The sequence below is a fragment of the Schistocerca americana genome, chromosome 3, assembly GCF_021461395.2.
Source record: "Schistocerca americana isolate TAMUIC-IGC-003095 chromosome 3, iqSchAmer2.1, whole genome shotgun sequence".
Lineage (NCBI taxonomy): Eukaryota > Metazoa > Arthropoda > Insecta > Orthoptera > Acrididae > Schistocerca > Schistocerca americana.
Window position 1 is genome coordinate 700,553,469 of NC_060121.1, and position 6,000 is coordinate 700,559,468.

The following is a 6,000-nucleotide window of genomic DNA, read 5'->3' on the forward strand; positions in this document are numbered from 1 at the left end:
CCTCACCCTCACCCTCGCCTTTCCATATTAAAAGTATTAGCCCGCATCTCGTGGTCGTGCGGTAGCGTTCTCGCTTCCCACGCCCGGGTTCCCGGGTTCGATTCCCGGCGGGGTCAGGGATTTTCTCTGCCTCGTGATGGCTGGGTGTTGTGTGCTGTCCTTAGGTTAGTTAGGTTTAAGTAGTTCTAAGTTCTAGGGGACTTATGACCACAGCAGTTGAGTCCCATAGTGCTCAGAGCCATTTTTTTAAAAGTATTATTTGTAAAATGGTAGAACTATAGTGTTGTCATACATATAAAACGACACACCACCAAGGAGTTATCTGAATGGGACGGAAAACGGTAGATGTGATGTGTTCATGTACAGACAGAGAAATATTACAATTACAGAAAAACTGGATAACTTATCCAAGAGAAGGAGCTTCGCAAATTGAGCAAGTCAGTAACACGTTGGTCCACCTCAGACCCCTACGCAAGGAGTTATTCAACTTGGTACTGAATGATAGATTTATTTCGTGTCCTCCTCGGGGATATCGAGCCAAATTCTGTCCTGTTAGTGCGTTAGGTCATCAAAAGCCCGAGGTGGTTGGAGGGCCCTGCTCATAATGCTCCAAACATTCTCAGCTGGGGAGAGATCTGGCGTCCTCGCTGCCCAAGACAGGGTCTGGCAAGCACGAAGACGAGCAGCAGGAACACTCACCATGTGCCAGCTGGCTTCATCTTGCTGACATGTAAGCCCTGAATGGTTTGCCACGAAGGGCACTAAACGGGACTTAGAATATTGTCGACATATGACTGAGCTGTAAGGTAAGGGTGCTGCGGATGACCCAAAGGGGTCCTGCTATAAAAGGAAACGGCATCCCAGACCATCAATCCTGGTTGTCAGGCTGTATGGCACGCGACAGTCAGGTTGCTATCCTGCTGTTGTCTGGGGCATATCCAGATACGTCATTCCTAGTGACAGGCGCTCAGTTCAAAGTGGGACTCGTCACTGAAGACAGTTCTTCTACAGTTAGAGAGACAAGTCTGGAGAAGCCCCAGACGGTGGTGGAATAGCAACCTGACTGCCACCCGTCATACTACCCGACAATCAGAAGTGACGGTATGAGATGCCATTTCCTTTCATAGCTGGGCTCCTTTGGTTGCCATCCATGGTACCCTTAAATCAGAGCAGTGCGTCGACGATATTCCACACACCGTTTTGTTGCCCTTCATGGTAAGCCGCCCTTGCCTTAAATTTCAGGAGCATAGTATGCGACCGCACATAGCAAGATTCTCTACTGCTTGCATCTCTCCCCACGTGAGAACGTATGGAGCACTGTGGGCATGGCCCTCCAACCGGCTCGGGATTTTGACGGTCTAACGCGCCAATTGGACAGAATTTGGCACGATATCCCTCAGCAGCACATCAAAAACTCTGTCAATCAATGCCAAGCCGAATAACTGCCTGCACAAGTGCCGATGTACACCATCGCGTTGTTGACATTCTCAATTTGTGAAGTTCATCCTCTTCTTTAAACCATCCATTTTTCTGAAATTGTAACCATTTGTATGTATTTAAATGTACGCCATACCTAATCAATCACATACCTAACGATTTCCGTCCCATTCGGCTAATTCCTTTGTGGTGGTTCATTTTCTTTCTTTTTTCCTATCCTGTACTGCAAATTTTACGGTGAATGGGTAACGTTCCTACTTCCACCGAGAAGTATCCAGAGATGTATCACATTAAAACATTTCAGACACAATCGATTATGGATCGGCAGTAATCGTACGTAATGTGACTACTACGCATCCTGACACACCATTCAGCCCTTCTTCGGAGTGAATCACGCACTTTTTCAAATACACCGGGCTGAATTCTGACTGCGTCACAACCACTGGTCACATGCTACTGGAACGACAGCACATTGTCGACGGGTTTGGCATACACAGCTGTCTCCACAGCCAGAAATCCAAAGGATTCAGGTACGGCGAACAGAGAGGATGTACCACCAAGTCCCCTTAATCAATCTGTAGCCCGTGTGAAGTTTTGGTGAGCTACTGTTTCACGTTCCGTAAAAAATGAGGTTGGCGCCTCGTCGTGCATAAACCACTGTTGTTTTCTTCTGCAAGGGTACAGTACTCCAATAGCGCTGGTAATTCATCGCGCAGAAATCGGCGATACACTGCACCTGTTAATCTCCACGGTAACGTGTATGGCTATATGAGTAAAAATTCCTGTCCATATTCTGCTACTGGAGCGATCCTGATGTCTCACCTTCATGATCGTTCCATGATTTGCATCTTCCCGCACGTGCTAGTTGTGGTGGTCTTTTGTACTGTCACTTGTGAATGCTATAAATCGATATGGACTACATATGACATTTACGCCCGACTTTTATCCTGTGTGCTGTGTTGCTTGAAATAGATTATCCCGCAGGACAATAGCAGGAAATGCCAATAAGTGCAAACTAGAATGTGTTTCTAGTTTGGCAGTGACGGTGGTAGACTTTCAGTTTAGGCCACACATGGAAACCAGTTCTTTGACACTCGCCAGGCTTGTTAAGGGTTTACAGTGGAAGCGTAACTGGTCCACACCTACATGTGTTTTTTCATCTTCGAAATGGAGAAGCCCGAAAGAAACCACTGGAACTGTTCTGTAGTATTGCTGTAAACGTGAACATGATAAAGAAACTTTGTAAAGCACTCATTCGTTCAAGCATAAGCAGGGTTGCAGCGTGAATAACCTCCTCTCCAAAAACGTCTTCTAGAAGAGGCCAACTTGCCCCATCACGCTGCGCACAAATACTTTTTGCTCTGCCTTTCAGCAGTAGAATATCTTTCTCGCGCGGCGTATACTTTTGTGCATGCATAACACGTGAGTTTCTTAGTAAATGAAATCTGTTGTACCTCTGCGGGTGCTTCAAAAAGAGTGAAAGCGTTTAATATGCTTCTGATGTGCGGAAGAGCAATAATAGCATTGCGAAGAGCGGTTGTAGTTGAGGTCGAGGTCAGTGAACTGAATCGTGTTGTCACAAGCCTTCAAAACAGAGGCGAAAGTCGAGAAGGGGCTTATTGGCAACCAAAACATCTTTCTCTCATGGGCCGGCCGTTGAGACCGAATGGTTCTAGGCGCTTCAGTTCGGAATCGCGCCACTTCTACGATCGCAGGTTCGAATCCTTCCTCGGGCATGGATGTGTTTTATGTCCTTAGGTTAGTTAGGTTATCAACATTCCTAGAGTTAAGATATAACCATTGATCAACTTTAGATCGTAATTTATAAATAACATATGTGTGTTTAATGAGTACTGTAATTGTGTTACACCATTCCTTTGACGCCTTTGACACGTTGACTAAACATATTTACGCGAATGATTATGTTTCAAAACACAGCATGTTTTCTAAAGTCTGCAGAAATGAAGTGGTTGCTTAAAAGGTCAACGGCACTTTTTCATGGTATTTGAGCTGTAATGTTTTATGTTAGTCATATAATACTTGTTTTTTTCTTATTTTGAGCTAAGAATACTACCTACTACAAAGCATTATAGTAATTATGAAATTTTTCGTTGCTTTGCATGCACAAACATTTCCATCTCTTCCCTTTGAAGCACACCGCAGCACATCGTTCCCCTCACAGTCAGAATACACCGCACTTGGTTGGACTTACTTTCGACCCTTGCTACGTTAAAGGAAGTGAGCTATCCGTACCTTAAGTAATATATGACAGACTCCTCCGTACACTTTTTGAAACGGAGATGGAAATGGAAATGCCGTGTGGCTAGGGCCTCCCGTCGGGTAGACCGTTCGCCTGGTGTAAGTCTTTCGAGTTGACGCCACTTCGGCGACTTGCGTGTCGATGGGGATGAAATGATGATGATAAGGACGACACAACACCCAGTCCCTGAGCGGAGAAAATATGCGACCCAGCCAGGAATCGAAACCGGGCCGTTAGGTATTATATTCCATCGCGCTGACCACTCAGCTACCAGGGACGGACTGAAACGGAGATGAGCAATGTTCTTACAACGAAGACATGTTCTTGGGATATAATTATATGGAGGATATGCACTGAAACATGCCAGTGTACCTCGGCGTAGAAGCGACAACGTCTCTAGTGACGTCAGCCTCGTGTCAAGATCTGATCAGTGACGGAGAAAAGAGCATAAAAACCAAATTTCTGTTGCTTGAAATGCCAAACATTGAGACTTAAATGTCACAGAGAATAAAAAGAAACGCTGAGAAACAAATGAAGGCAGAATTAGCTTGGGAAACAGTTCCGTTTGCGTCAACATAGTCCAGTCCAGATGGCGTAGGTCTCCAGTCCCTAACACTGTACAATATAGTGATTTTTCTAAAATTAGTCCATGTGAAAAAATTAAATACTGCGATATTGCCTGCATACATGTACAAAGGAACTTGGCATCGTAATCAGAATAGCACATACTTTGCAATTACGTATTTATCTGCCAATAACGGGCAAGCGACTTTCAAGTGCAACGTCTGAACAATGGATGTAAGAGTTCAGGACATAGACTCATGGTTGACGACATATGGAAGTTTGGGAGTGGCTGTGAGTCGTACACGGATAGCCAAAAGGTAAGGCGACCGCTCGCGATTATCAGGAAATCCGGGTTCGAGTACCAGTCCAGCACAAATTTTCATTGCCATCATTCCATTCTACACCTCATGATAGCCCTTATTCGCAATTGCGAATTAATTTGATGAATTAAATTCTGGGTTACTAAGAGTTATTGTTCGAAAATTAACCACAGAATTCAGAGGATACAGTGCTTTTGTAGCATCTGACATTGTGCTGCATTGCTGGCTTACACAAAATAACTTGAAAATGGCAGTAAAATGCACTTGGAAGAACCAGTTATCTTTTCCAGGTGTCTCTACCCCGTCGCTAAGTTGACGTCAGAGTGAACATTCCTATCGTGTTCGGGGAGGAGGTGACACTCTCTGATTAGTGAGGTGTAACCATGCCCTTTGGGCGACTGCAGTTGTAGGCTGTGTTTATTGGTTCCCGCTGCGTGTGTGTCCTTCTCAATAATTTAGAGGAAGTATTGTAATATTGAATTTTGTAATACTGTGTTCGTATATCATTTCCTGGCAGTCCGAGTGTGATAGCTCTGTTCGCTGTTGCAATCACCTCGAGTAGTTACCAGTTGCTGGGAAAGAGGCTTTTCGTTCCACTTGGAGATCGTGGGGCGGGTGTAATCCTCCTAAATGGGTGATGGTCGGCGCCGACTCAGCTGACTTTGAGGACCAGTGATTTTCCCACGGCGGCCTGTGTTTTCCAGTATCCGTGCCAGAGAAACTCCTAAGAGTTGCAGAAGCTCTAGTACCAGGAATAGGAAATAATCATTTTCCTGGTTCTGATTGGCTACAGGACCTAAACAAAGAAAAATTTCGAGAAGCGCTTTGGGAGTCTGTGAAGTTGGGAGTTGGTCAGCAGCTGTCGAAGAGTGCAGAAGTCGTGTGCCCCCTGGGGAAGAGGTGGTGCTTTTGCAGTGTACCTCACGAGTTGGTAAAAGGTGATTCTTCGTGATAAAGCAAGTTATATCTTGCAGTACGGAAGACTGAGGGATTCGAAAACCGCGGTTTTGTGCGCCACCGTGGATTTCAGGTTGAACCACTAAAGTTTTCTAGTCGAGTGTTGCCGTATAACTAGCGTGCAGACGCTCAGTGGCCAGGAACTTTAGATATCGTTCAAATGGCTCTAAGCACTGTGGGACTTAAGAACCGAGGTCATCAGTCCCCTAGACTTAGAACTACTTAACCTAACTTACGTAAGGACATCACATACATCTATGCCCGAAGCAGGATTCGAACTTTCGACCGTAGCAGCAGCGCGTTTCCGGACTGAAGCACCTAGAACCGCTCGCCCACAGAAGTCGGCCAGGGACTTAAGACTACATTGTGGGCCCTATAAGCTAACTGGGTCGTGGCATTTAGCTTACGAGACGGACTTATCTAGGTTTCCGTTGAAGCCAGTGAACTGTAAGCGGCGACCAA